This window comes from Phacochoerus africanus, chromosome 15 (genome assembly GCF_016906955.1).
Source record: "Phacochoerus africanus isolate WHEZ1 chromosome 15, ROS_Pafr_v1, whole genome shotgun sequence".
In the NCBI taxonomy this organism is placed as follows: domain Eukaryota; kingdom Metazoa; phylum Chordata; class Mammalia; order Artiodactyla; family Suidae; genus Phacochoerus; species Phacochoerus africanus.
This window is the reverse complement of record NC_062558.1, coordinates 43,741,632-43,756,319: the sequence shown is the minus strand read 5'-3', so window position 1 is coordinate 43,756,319 and position 14,688 is coordinate 43,741,632. Positions and strand designations below refer to the sequence as shown.

The 14,688-nt window shown below is 48.1% G+C and overlaps 1 protein-coding gene across 2 annotated transcripts in view; it reads right to left on the bottom strand.

Annotated features, from left to right (window-relative positions):
- Window positions 1-14,688, bottom strand: part of MYO18B (myosin XVIIIB) — a 237,253-nt gene that overhangs the window by 45,477 nt on the left and 177,088 nt on the right. The window lies entirely within an intron of this gene.

The following is a 14,688-nucleotide window of genomic DNA, read 5'->3' as shown; positions in this document are numbered from 1 at the left end:
TCTGGTGACCTCAGTCTCATAGTCCACTGGCCACACTAGTTTAATGCCCCAAATGCAGTCCTTCCACGTTCTTCCAGCCCCCTCTCCACCAAAACATGCTCATATTTTGTCCCACTCCCTCACTGCCAGGTCACAAGTCATGTGAACATGCCTGAGAATCAGATAAAATCATTACTGCCCATGTGCCACCCACCAGGAAGATTAGGTCTCATTGTTGTCAGCATCCACATGTGCCCAATGGGTCCAGGAGGGACGTGTCTGGGGACTGCAGACACTGCCTAGGGACACAGGAGCCAGAAGATGGCCTCTTGAATAAAGTCATCCGAGCCAGCAGTGACCCCCACGGCCATAGCCCGATGCTAGGCTGGATGGGCACTGCTGGTGCGGGTAAGGGGGCGGTCAGCACAGGGCTCCACACCAGCTTCCGGACCTGGAAACCCGTCCCACACCTGCAGTGGGTCCCCATGCACCAGCGGGCACATCCCCAGTACGTCCCCCACCTGCCCGGCAGGCATCAGCATCAGCTTCCTCCCTGCCTTCGACACAGTATTCTGTGAGGCCCAAGTCTCCTGCAGGTGCCTGTAAACTGTGAAGAGCTCAATGCATACAAAACAGTATTTATCACACTGCTTCTTCCCTCTTCAGATCGCCTTCTTTTTTCAGGCCAACCTGAGGGCAGGCCCCCCTCACCACTGAAGTCCCAGCGGCTGCTGTTCTCAACAAACCAAAGTGCCATCACCGATCAACTCAGGCGCCCAGGAGAAGCAACCCCACCCCCACTGCCACCCAGAATATCAACCCTCATCAATAGTTTTGCATTATTAGATATGTCCCCTGCCCTCCAGGATCAATCAGGCAGAACCCAGACTGGAATTATTGGTATTGGCAATCAATGCCAGATCCTGGCCTTCCCCGTGCTTGGATCAAGTCAATGCCGCCCGTCTGGCTGAGAAACAACGGGTGGAGGTGGGAGCTACTGTCAGGGAAAACTGTGTGTTCAACACAAACAGCAAAAGACGCCGAAAAACAGTGGGCTGCCAGGCGTGATAATGACTAGAGATTAAGACAATGGTTTCTAGACGTGACGGGCTTCCATCTGCTGAGGCAAGAGGATGTTACAGAGACACAGACACCCACCATGGCCTCCTTTCCAAGTGGTGGAAAGTTCCGCCCACTGACTGGGAAGTGGACTTTTCTGGTAGTTACAGTTCTCTTTTATCCATGCTATTTTTCTGGGAGGGTTTCAAATGCTTTTGTAATTCAAGGGCGCTGTGTGGCCTCCAGAGTGGGGTTCAGGATGGATTTTTATTTTCTGGACTGAAGAAGGCAGGGTTTCTTAACTTCAGCAGGACGGACATTGGGGTGACATGATTCTTTGTGGACGGGGGTCAGGGGAACAGTCTTCCGCATTTAAGGATGTTGAGCAGCACCCTAGCCCCTAAAATGTCTCCAGATGTTGCAAAATATTTCTTGAGGTACACAATTGGCCCCGGCTGAGAGCCAAGCTAAAGGCATAATGCAAGGTGGGAGACGTCATGTTAGAAAAGACACAGATGCTGGAGGAGTCAGATGTGAATCTGAATCCTGAATGAACTGCTTCCTACTGTGACCCCATCTTAAAAGCAGAAACCTCCCCCTTTTGTGACTTCAGCGGGTCTGGCATAAGGAGCAAGGAGGAGGTTGTGCCAGCCACTCCAAAGGCCGCCCCTGGGCCTGCAGCAGCAGCTCCAGGCTGCCAGTGAGAAATGCAGCCTCTCGGGCCCTGTCGTAGACCTGCTGGCTCAGGTTGTGCATTTTAACAACATCCCCCGGTGATGATATTTCAGAAACACCCAGCACTGTGATCGAGAGCATAGGTTTTGGCATCCAAGAGACAGCTTTCATGTCCTGGTGCCAGTCTTTTCTAGCTATCCTGCCTTGGGCAAGTCACTTCACCTTTTGTAAGCCTCTTTAAACTGTGTAAAATAGAGATAAAAACACTACCTGGCTCAGAAGGTTGAAAGTGCAAATTTAATTAGATGGCGCGTGGAAAACTCCACTCAGGCGAGGTCAGCCTCAGCGAGCACACAGGCAGTGAATGTGAGTTCCCGGACCACCCTGCCCTCCTCCCGGCTGCCCTTCTCTGACTGTGACATTAGCCAGCCTGGGCTCCCAGCAGGGAGCCATGGAGACAGGGAAAGAAGCTCCCTCCGTACACTTTTGTGATCTTCCTTTTGATGGAATCTAAAATTACACCAGCACTTGGCCACTCATGGTCCATTTACTCACTTACTGACCCAGCAGGAAGGAAAAACAACCGACAAGTGGTGCACTCTCTCTCCCTTCCACCTCTCAAGGTCACGGCCCACTGGCACATGCCTCTCAGATGAAAAGCCTCATCAGGTCCATCTTGCAGCTGGGCCCCCAGCTCTCTCAGGTCTATCCTTCCTGCCCTCCCAGGCACTCAGGGTCATCTCCTGCTTCTCATCCAGGGGCCTGGCTCGGGGAGACCAGCACTTTAGGAAGGCAGGCGTGATTCCAACAGCCTCTCACTAGTTTTCCTCATCAGAGACTCGGCTCTTTGGCTCTCTCCCAGCACCAGGGAGCATGTCAGCTATAGCCCCTCCAAGCCCTGTCTTCCCCTCATTCCCTCTCTGGAGGCCAGATGCTGTCCTGGGAGAGATGTGGTCTGAACTGGGCAAAACTGTCCTAAAAATGGCCCTATGTTGATTAGCAAATACAAACTAGTATATACAGAATGGATAAACAAGGTCCTACTGTATAGCATGGGGAACTATAATCAGTATCCTATGACAAACTAGTGGAAAAGACTATGAAAAAGAACGGATACATACGCATAACTGAATCACTCGGCTGTACAGCAGAAATTAACACAACGCTATAAATCACCTATACTTGAATAAAATAAAGTTTTAAAAAATGGCCCTGTATTTGAGTGGGACCCGTGGGAATGTCTAAAGTAGGTCTGTGAGTTTCCTGTGCAGATCTTAGCACTTGATGACACCCTTTCAACTTTTATCCAGAACAAGGTGCAAACTATGGCCCCTGGTGTCAAACCTGGCCTGTGCCTGTGTTTGTAAATAAAGTTTTACTGGACCACGACCACTCTTGTTCGTTAACAGCTTGTCTGCAGCTGCTGTTGGAGATCAGAGGTTGAGACAGAGGGACTCTATGGTCCCCAGAGCTGAAAATTTACCTGGCCCCTATTCTAAACTCTTGAAGTTCTACATTCTGTAGCACTAGGAGCTGATGATTCTCAGAACGTGCGGATTCAGATGTTCAGTATTTCTATTAGGTTGAGCTGCATGACATCAATGACATTCAGTCGTTTTGGCACTGTGCCAGGGGCAAAGGCAGATGGTCTGACTTGACCAGACTTCAACATTATGTATGTCCAGTGATTCAAGATTCTGCAGGTCCTCAGATTCTGTGGCTGGAAGATCTGAGGTTTGAGCACTGCAGTCCTAGGGTGCCATCATTCCAAGTGCAAGATTCCACATTGCTGAATATTGGGTAGCCAGACTGATAGCTAGGAAGTGCTGTTGCATTAGAGGAGGGAAAGTTATGGATATTAATTAGCAGACAATGAAAGGGTTAGCTAGCAAGTTCACTTAAAAAAAAAAAATGAAGGCAGGTGTGCAGGTTGGGGGGACCTTGTTGGAAAACTGGAAGCAGTGCAGGGTGTGGGTGACAATGCCTGCAGCCTGGCCGTCCCAGGACTAGGGGGCTCCAGGCACAAATGGGGTTTAACCTAAAGGAGCTGAGGACCCAAATGAGACCCGCTGAGCATGCTCTAGTCCCAAATCAAGCCTCCCTCATTATGGCAATGGCACGATTTAAAAAAAAAAAAAAAAGCCACATGGGCGTTAAAAAAAAAGAGGATTGGAAACGAAGCGGCATGCATGAAGCCTGGCTAACTCTACCCAGAGAAAGTCTGGAAGGGACTGAGAATAAGACAGAACCAAGAATCTACACAAAACAATCGTGCCTGCTTTCCGCAGCTACTGAGCACACCCTAGGTGGCTGGTGCAACTAAGCAACTCAATTTCTAGTTTTATTTAATTTTAATTTACCATGAGGAAAATAACTACCACACTGAACAACACCATTCCAGAGGATTCACATGCATGTGGTGAGGTGGAAAATAATCTAAGTATCCGGGAAACCAGTGTGCTTCACCTGCCCAGTGTGCCAAAACCATTGCACTGGGGGAGAAAGCTGGAGAAACTCCCAGGTTCTAAGAGCCTTTGAGTTCTGTGCTTCTGTGTCCAAGGATGCTAAGATCCCAAGGGGTGTTATTTTTACTTATTTACTTATTTTGCTTTTCAAGGCCGCATCTGTAGCATATGGAGGTTCCCAGGCTAGGGGTCAAATCAGAGCTGTAGCTGCCAGCCTATGCCACAGCCACAGCCATGTCAGATCCAAGCTGCATCTGTGATCTACACCACAGCTCACGGCAATGCGGAATCCTTAGGCCACTAAGAGAGGCCAGGGATTAAACCCGCAACCTTGTGGTTCCTAGTCAGATTCATTCCGCTGTGCCACGATGAGAACTCCAAGAGGTGTTATTATTCTATATTCTAAAGATCTACAGCTCTGAACATTAGAGGAGGGAGAGATGCACCCAGGAAACCCCAGGGATTGCTACCAAGAGCCACCATCCCTCTTTCAAGATGGCAGAGTCTCAGTTTTACGCATGCAATTGTCTCAGGGCAGTAGATATCTGAACCCCTCCCGGGTGTGTGGTTAACTTTTGGGGCCCCACTCTGGAAGAGTTAAGAAGAAAGTGATTCTTAACCATCAGAAGTAGATGGTGTTACTGGGGGAAGAGATACAGAAGCAAAACAAACAAATCACTGATACAAAGGCAGGAACCATAAGCTAAACTGGGCAGCAGACAGTGTGACCGTGGTCTGAAAGGGAGAAGCCTGGTCTCTAACCTCTCGTCTTCTCACCCATAATATAGTCGTGGTGAGGTACCTACACCAGGGCCCCTCCTGTCTGTCTGAGTCACCTGAGGGTCTGGTTAAAAGGCAAAACACGACTCAAAGGTGTGGGATGGGGCCTGAGATAACTGGCCACGGCTGCTGGTCTGAGAAGGACACTGATTTGGAGGAAAGTCACAAGAAGTTTGGGAAAATGAAATAACATCGTGTTCAAACTATGCCTCAGCCTGGCATGAATGGTAGGCTGTTATGTAAATAATAATCATAATGCTGACAACAATAATAAGTAAATACAAACTATACATAACTCAATTTACAATCAACCTCCAGCCAACATCGTAACAGGACAAATACATAAACCCGCAGAATCACAAATCAAGGTTCTTTTTACCCTTTCCTGATGAAGAGCAGTCTTCATTCCCGCCTCTGGTTAAGTGAGTCTTAACTATCAGCATCATCACACAAAAGTCAGAAGTATCCTACAGCCCCCATCTAAAAATCAGACCAGTTAAAACACAGAGATAATATCAGACGTGAAACAGTGTCCTTGACCTGCAGCAAGTCTTTAATGTTGGCCCCACATTAAACTCCCACATAAACTACTCCATCTAACACAGACTCTTGATTTGCATACTTGAGTTCTTCCAGCAAAGGCAGTACCCCTGGGATGCACAGGGGTAGGCTGAGCCAGGGCAGGTCTTGCGGTGGGAGGGCCCTGGGGGAAATGAACAGGGGACAGCTGGGGACACTCAGAGATACCACACTCTCAAGCTACCAGAAGATTGGCATCACCAGTCCTTAACCCAAGGTTGGGGCAGACGGGAAATCACCAGGCAGCCTTCGACAGTTTTTACTCCCTGGTGATTTTTAGCAGGGGTGAGGAGGTGGGGACTGGGAAGAGTTATAGTTTACTGACATTTAGTATGTGGAAGACACTCCTTCAAGGAGTTGCCATTGTGGCTCAGTGGTTAATGAATCTGACTGGGAACCATGAGGTTGCGGGTTCGATCCCTGACCTTGCTCAGTGGGTCAAGGCTCCAGTGTTGCCCTGAGCTGTGGTGTGGGTCGCAGACGTGGCCTGGATCCCGAGTTGCTGTGGCTCTGATGTAGGCCGGCAGCTACAACTTCGGTTAGACCCCTAGCCTGGGAACCTCCATATGCCGTGGGAGCGGCCCCAGAAAAGGCAAAAGGCAAAAAAAAAAAAGACACTCCTTCAATCTCCAGGTTACCTCAGAACCCCTTTATAGATAAGGAAACTGAGGCTCAAAGAAAGGAGATGACTTGCCCTGTCCACACAGTCTGCAAGGGCTAGTGCCATGGTGATTGCAATCTCTTTCTGCTGTCCATTCCCTACTCTGCTTTTCCTTCCAAGAGAGCTTAAGGCAGGAGCTGGCAAACCATAGCCTCTGAGCCAAATCTGGCCCATCGCCTGTCTGGTTTTGTAAATAAAGTTTTATTGACAGGCATGTTTGTTCACTGAGGCATTGTCTTGGGCTGCTTTTGTGCTCTAGCAGAGTGGTTGTGACAGACACAGCATGGTTTGCAAAGTCTAAAATATTTAGTACTTGGCCCTTTACAGAAAACACTTGCTATTCCCTGGCACAGTGCATTTAGTTGCTACCTGGGCACAACCTCGTGAGGTTTGGCCAGGCTCTCAGGAAGAAGTGAATACCATCTTATTTCTGACTTTTTTTCCTTTTGTTTACTTAGAAGTCACATCAGCCTTCTTTTTTTCTCCCCACCCACCAAGCAATTAGTTCACAAAGGCAGGAGTCTGAAGGATTCCCCCTAAGTGTCTGTTTATAAGCTTCCCTCCAGTAGGATGCTTTGTGTCTAAACCACTGCCAAACTCTAATAACAGCATCGACCGCGTCATCTCCCCCTAAAAGCAAACAGGAAGCCTGGCTCAGCTGCCCAGCTGGGTGGATGTCAGCTGCGGACAGCTGCAAATTGCCTGAACAAGGACAGATGTAGCTTGTTTTTGCCTTTCTTCTTCCATCTGAAAACTTTTCGGGGGGGAGACAAGAATGCTGTTAGGGAAATGAATGTGTTGATTCTAATTATCTGAGCGGGCGGCAGAGGTGACATGCAGCGGGATGGGCTCCACGTCATTTACCTGGAATGCAGCCAAGACAAGGCTGGGGAAAGAACAGAATTCCAATGAAGCTGGTGCCCAGAACACTGAGAACAAATAAGGAGGCATCTATGAACCCACAAGTCATAAGGGGAGAGAAGCAGCACGTGGGGGGCAGAACTCCCAAATTTGTCAACCTGGAAAGGATTTAACCACTGCCTAGGCTTATGCCTCTGCTCTGAAGCTCAGAGCCTGCCTATTCTCGAGGGGGCTGTTCTGCGCTCTCTGCTCTGGGTCTCACTGTCCTGGTGAGGATGGTGGTGGTGATAATGATGACAGTGATGAGGATGATGATGGCAATGGCAGTGATGGTGGGAGTGGTGATGCTGATGATGGTGGGCATGACGGTTATAGTGATGACAACGAAGGTGGTGGGGTGGTGATGGCACTAAGGATGGCGATGGTGGTAGGGATGATGGTGGTGATGGTGATGATGACCGCTTGGCCTGAATGTTTGCTCCCACCTCACTGATACTCTGAAATCCTAACCCCCAAGGTAATGGTTTTAGCGGGCAGGGCCTCTGGAGGGAATTAGGTCATGAGGATAGACCCCTCATGAATGGGATCAGTGCTTCTGTAAACGAAGGCAGAGAGATCCCTAGATTTCCCACTGTGTGAGAACACAGCAAGAAGGCAACAGCTATGAACCAGGAAGAGAACCTTCACCAATATGGGACTATGCTGGTGCCCTGACCTTGGACTTCCCAGCCTCCAGAACTGTGAGCACTAAATTTTTGTTGTTTATAAGCCACCCAGTCTATGGTGTTTTGTTATAGCAGCTGAAACAGATTAAGACTGTGATAATGATAATGATGATGACAGTGAGTCTGCTTTGTGCCCGACACTGTGAGAAGCTTTTAAATGCATCATCTCATTAAATCTTCCATGAAATGCTGTGAGGGAGCTGCAATGATTAGCCCCACTTTATAAGACAGCAGAGACACAGAGAAGGTGAGCATCTAGGCCAAAATCACACAGTAGGGAAGCAACAGCACTGACATCTGCATCTAGTCTCCTAACTTCTATTTCTCTGCTGCTTCTGTCAAGCTGCTCTTCATTCAATGTGAATTTTTTCATGCCCGCCATGCGCCAAGCAAGGTTCAAGGGTAAAGGTAAATGCTTTTCCGTCTGTAAAGGACCAGTTCATTAGATGAACTGATAAATTCCCTTTGGCTTAAGCCAATTTGAGTTTTGTTTCTGTTACTTACAACCAAAAGAGCCATCATTTAGACCAGTTCACTCATGCATCTTCATTTAACGTACACCTGCGGCTCCAAAACAGCCAGTTGGCCAAAGAACACCATTTTCTTTACCACTGCTTGTTCTCTCCTCAAGTTCTGAGGTCCCCTTCACCCTTCTACTTTCTCATTGCTTGAGCTCAGCCCCCAAAACAAAACAGAACCACCAAGAGTGCCAAAAAGACATTAATTCCCTTTCGAACCAAATTATGAGATGACTTCAGAACATGGAAGAGTCTGACGCAGGGCTACCTGGATTTCCTTAGGACCACCATCTCCTGCAGGTGTCCAACTGCGACGGTGATCAAGCTTTTGCTTGTGAAGATTAACCTTCCCAAGCCTCTCTGACATACAGTAAGTGTAGCTTAATCTTATCTAAACAATTTCAATTGGATTTAGTTCAATAATTTAATGTATACCTGCACCATTCAATCACTATCTCCCCCCACTTTTCTTTTCCTTTTTTTTTTATAAGTAATTGACTATGGGGAGTTAAGTTACTCTGATTTCCAGCAAGTCTAAAGCGACAAAAGTTCAAATGATGAAGTCTCCGGGGACAAAATTAGTATTTGCTCCTCCGTTTGCCATCTCCAAACTCCATGTGCTATTTGTAATTGGTATTAGCAACTTTAAATTCTGATTAATTACTGGAGAGCCTGTTTTCGATGCAAAAACAAAGCCACAAGTCAGGGAGTAATAGACCCAATTATTCCTAGGTAGGCTTCCCGTAATAGATATTATTACCCAGATATCTCATCTCGGAGGCAGATGCAAAGAAACTCATTTCATTAGATGATAACCCCTCTTGAATTGAGACAAGCACATTCACCATGTGGAATTAGGAGAGCCTGGAAGAGCTCCGTTTCAGAAACGTGTCTGCAGCTGGCGATAATGGGTTCTAAGTCCCTTTTAGGACCAAGTTGTTTTTGTTTTTTTGGGTTTTTTTTTTTTTTTTTTTTTTGTCTTTTGTGTATTTAGGGCTGCACCTGTGGTATATAGAGGTTCCCAAGCTAGAGGTCAAATTGGAGCCTTACCTGCTGGCCTATGCCACAGCCATAGCCACGCGGGACCCAAGCCACATCTGCGACCTACACCCCAGCTCACTGCAACACCAGATCCTTAACTCACTGAGCGAGGCCAGGGACTGAACCCACGTCCTCAGGATACTAGTCAGGTTTGTTAACCACTGAGCCATGATGGGAACTCCAGGACCAAGTTTCTTTTGTACAGAAACCTTTGTAGGGAGAAGAGCAGGAGACCATGGTGCCTGGAAGGGGTGATACAGAGGCTGCCTCCTCCCCTGCCAGCTGAGGATGCGGGAGGCTGTTCCTAGTGGGGAGTGAGACAGTGTACGAACAGTTTATAAACGTGTTGGGCCATTCTGGATCACACTGAGATAACGGGGCAGTAATTAGGAGAGCTATTTCCCTGTCAGGAGAGCTATAAAAGGTGTTATTTACACCCTGCTCATGGCCCCCAGTGCCCTCCATATGGAATGCCGTTTTAAATACTTCATTTCTCAGCCAAAATAATTCATCTTTATGCTCTGAAGTTCAGAGCCATTGGTGGGGGCGGGGGGAACACCAAGAGTTTTTAAAATGAAACCCTTCAGTCTGGGTTTGGTGGATGCCCTGGGTGGGTGGGGGAGGTTGTGGGAGGGGCTGTGTTCTGACTGAGAGTTTGGAAAACAGGAGTCTTTGGGCAGGCCCCCAAACCAAAACAAACCAAAAGCAAAAGCCAACATAAATACTAAACAGAATCTGGCTTTGGGCTTTCTGAAGCCCTTACCAGCTGTGGCCAGATTCTCAGAAGACAAAAAGAAAGAACCAGAGGGAGGAGAAAGGAGCCAGCAGGCCTTTGGGGACAGTCATGTGACAGGCGGGGTGAGAAGCACAGTGGGGGGACTTGCTTGGGTCTTTCTGAGTAGATCTGATCACATCCGTCTCATACATGAGGTGGAAGAAGGTCCTCAAGAGGACAGAGTTCTCATGAAATAACCTGGCTTAAAACAAGACATGAGCCACGAGCCTCCTGCCTCCAAGCACCTGCCCCTCCCCGCTGCCCACTCCCAGCCTCCTAACAGCGGCAGGGTGAGCCCACCCCAAGGAGACCCCAAGGCTATGGTGTGCAGGGACCAGCTCTGATGGGCTTGCAAGAGCTGACGGCTGAATTTTCAGGAATTTTGCAAGTCAGATGTTACATGTGATGACGCATTATTAAAACTCGAATAACATCAGCTTACAATTAAGTAAGTCATGTTAAAAACAAAGGTAACACATACTCAAAATACGCTGCTTCCTAATGGTACTAAAACTTTACCGTGCTTTTGAAGCTATTTATGCCATCATATCTGTATGGTGGAGAAGCTTATATGACAGCTGGCTGCTATGGATGGCTTCCCAATTCCACACTCAGCGAGGGCACATTGTTGGCTAGAAATCAGCCCGGAGTCGGGGTAAGGGGTGGGGGGCTGGCACCACAGAGACTGGAAAACACCACAAGCCAGGCTCCGCCTGCCCTGGAGAGCCAGTTGTTAGCATCTGCCAGCACACGCTCTCCTCAGATCCAAGTCCACCGGAACCTCTCCCTCGCGTCAGTGGGAGGCTTTCCCCTTAGAGGGAAGTTCACCAGAACAGAAGGGAGCCATCCCCTCAGCTGTTTTAGGCCTCATATTCCTTTTCACTTGTTCCCCCAAAGGTGGAAAATATACCCCAAAGTAACACCAAATAAATAATTCATAAGCCATATATAATTGATGCTGGGTTTAACAGAAGTAGAGCCGTAAGTGGTTGTCTATTAACTATTTATGACTTTGCCCGGGCTGCTGACAAGCCAGGCTTGGTGCAGAGATCACACCCATGCTCCCATGTTTTATTTAAACATTATTAAAAGTACACAGTTGGCAGTGAGGCCTTCCATTCCACTCAGAATTAGATTCTGCTGTGAAGTAGCCTCTGGGTCTCGGAAAGGTTGGGACTGGGCTTTGCTGGAACTTCTACTGTTTCCTTCCCGTGTAGGGTGTAGGCTGCCTCTTCCACCTCCCCTTGAATTTTTCTCTTCTTGATGTGACCCCCACTAGAGTTTTCCTGTGACCCGAGGGACATCACATCACCCGCCCACCTGTCCCGAGCCTCAGTTTGATCATCTGTAAAATGGGGAGTATCACAGGCATTACCTTAAGGGTTACTGTGAGGATGAGGTTAGAGAGCTATTAATGGGGTATTTTGCTCCCCAGGAAACACTTGGCTGTGTCTGGAGATATTTCTGATTGTGATAACTTGGGGGGGCACCTTGCATCTGGTGGGTAGAGCCCAAGGATGCTGCTAAATGTCCAACAAGGCACAGGAACCCCCCCCCCCATAACAGACCATTATTCTGCCCCAAATATCAATAATGACAAGATTGAGAAACTCCAGATTACAGAATCAAAAGCTATATTAACTTTTATGGCTCACTTTTTAAAAAATGTACTGAGAGAGTAAACATTATATGTATAAATTTTATGAGGAAGAGAATGGGTTTCAGCCAGGGAGACCCAGGTCCAGATTCTGACTCAGCCACTTGACTGTGACTTTGAAGTTAGTTCCGTTTTCTCATCTTAGCTTCTTTGTTGGTCAAACAGGGAGAATGACCTCAAAGGGCAAGGCTTAAATGAAAGAACCCATGTAAAGTCCTGAACCCAATGCCTGGCATGCAGTAACAGTAAACAAATGCCAGCTCTCATCAATGTCACCCCCAGCCATCGCAGGCATCAGGTGGGATGTGGACTCAGCACTGGGAGACTTGTGATGACATCTGAGTGGAAGAAGAGAGCCAGAGGGAGAGTGAGAAGAAATGAGAAAACAAAGTACCATCTATTAAGCGCCTACTGTGTGCCATCACTGGGCACTTCTACATTCACCATCTCACTTAATCCTCACAGGCACCCAATGAGATTGGCTGTATTTCGCTCCCATTTAACACATGGGGAAACTAAGGTTCTGCCATGTTAACTCAGCTACCCAAGGTCTCATACTTCAAGTTTGATGGTCTTTCCACCAACCTGTGGTGAGCTGAGGTGTCATCCCTCCCAAAATCATATCTATTTGGAACCTCAGAAAGCCACCTTTGTAGTAGTTAGTTGGGGTGAACACAAAGCAATGTGGGAACACAGAGGAGGTACATAACTTAGTGACAGGTGGGGTAACCAAGGGTCTCCTGGAGGTGAGCCCTGACCTGAATGTTAAAGCCTGAGTAGGCAGGCAGAGGGATACATGAGAACAAAGACGAGGAGTCAAGAAATAACTTGGTATTGGGGCCTGAATAAATGTGTTTGTGCTTGAGCAGATCATGCAAGGGGGTGAGAGGCAGACAACTAAGGGCAGAAAATCTACAGAGGCTAGATTTCTGGGAAGCAGTTGGGAGCCAGAGAAGACTTCTTAGCAGAACAGTAGGAACCCAGTAAGATGTGTCCCTTCTAGAATAATCTTCTGTAGGGAGGAGCAAGAGTGGTGGAACCCTAACCTTAAATCAGCAGCATGGCTGCTAATCTGTGTGAGCCAGGAAGAGATGGGCCACCGCAATTTTCAGCTTGGGTCACTGGGTGGTGAGCAAGAGTGGGGGAACCAAGATACAAGGTAACTGTGCAGCCCAGACCAGAAGGGCTGCAGATTAAAATAAAGATGGGAGTTTCCACTGTGCTTCAGTAGGTAAAGAACCCAGCCTGTAGCCATGAGGATGCAGGTTTGATCCCTGGCCTTGCTCAGTGGGTTAAAGACGCAGTGTTGTTACAAGTTGTGGCATAGGCTGCAGATGCAGGTTGGATCTTGCATTGCTGTGGCATATGCCAGTACCTACAACTCTGATTCAGCCCCTAGCCTGGGAACTTCCATATGCCTCAGGTGAGGCCCTAAAGAAAAAAAAAAAAATCCAGAGGGCGCAGGGTTGGGACATGGGATGGATTTGAAAAATATCTAAGTAGAATAAAATCAGCAGCATGGCTGCGAATCTGTGTGAGCCAGGAGGAGATGGGCCACTGCGATTTTTAGCTTGGGTCACTGGGTGGTGAGCTAAGAGTGAGCAGAAGTGCCATCTAAGGTTTTGGGACCTGGAAAGCTTGTGAAAGGGATGCGAGGCTCAAGGGACAGTTAAGACTAGAGGGTGAGGCCAAAGTGCTGAAGGGTGAACCCAACAGGTGCAGCCTCCGAAACCAGTATGTGTGGCTAAGAGCAGACAGAGCGGAAGCTTTCCTGTCACCCTCAGCTCTTCCCAACTGCCCCTGACCCCCTTGGATACCCTGTCCTGGGGCTGAGGTGGTCTCTCCTGAGCTCTGTAACTATTGAAAAACAATAGGATATAAATCCACAGATGAGCTGTCTCACTACTCCAAAGACAAAGGGACTTGAATGATTTAGAGCCAGAATATTCTTTTCTCCATAATGGATCCTGGAGTCTCCAGGAATAGTACATTTACGAAAATTAATGGCAAAATCTCATTTTTCTTTTTTTCTGGGATGAGAAGTTCCATCAACGGGGTAATTGATCCTGATCTGGATGTGCTGGTGCGCCAGCCAGGGTGTAAATCATTCACATGAGACCATGCACAGCCCTTTAAACCAACACCAACAGTGACAAATGGTACCAGCAAATGGGACAGGTGGAAATGAACACAGAGGGGAGATCCATCAACATCCTTCCCGCTTCTTGCTGGGGCCCAGAATGAGAGATCCTTTGCGGGGGTCTCCCACAGCAGGGCCACTTTGCAGCAGGGCTGGGTCAGCGGGCAGCATGGAGTCCCAGGGATTAGCTTGAAAGGACTCGTAGGAAAGCCAATGCCAGACCTGCTGCTCCTGACTCTGCAGCCCCAGGCCATGCATCCAGCACGTCTGCACCCGGGGTGGGGTGGGGGTGGTGATGGAAGCATGAAGGAAGACAATATCTGCAAAGAGCCTAAGCACAGAGTGACTCATACATGTTTGTCCAGGGAATGAGTGAATGAATGAATGAATGCTTGACCAGAGAGTTCAGAAATTCATTCCATCCCTCCCAAGGAGATCCGAAATTTAAAAAACAGAGGATGGGAGTTCCTATAGTGGCTCAGTGGTTAATGAACCCGACCAGGAACCATGAGGTTGCGGGTTTGATCCCTGGCCTCACGCAGTGGGTTGGGGATCTGGTGTTGCTGTGAGCTGTGGTGTAGGTGGCAGACATGGCTCTGATCTGGCGTTGCTGTGGCTCTGATGTAGGCCGGCAGCTGTAGCTCCGATTGGACCCCTGGCCTGGGAACCTCCATATGTCACGGGTGCGGCCCTAAAAAGACAAAAGACGAAAAAATAAAAATAAAAAATAAATAAAACACAGAGGATGAAAGGGCAGTAGTTAACTCAATGAA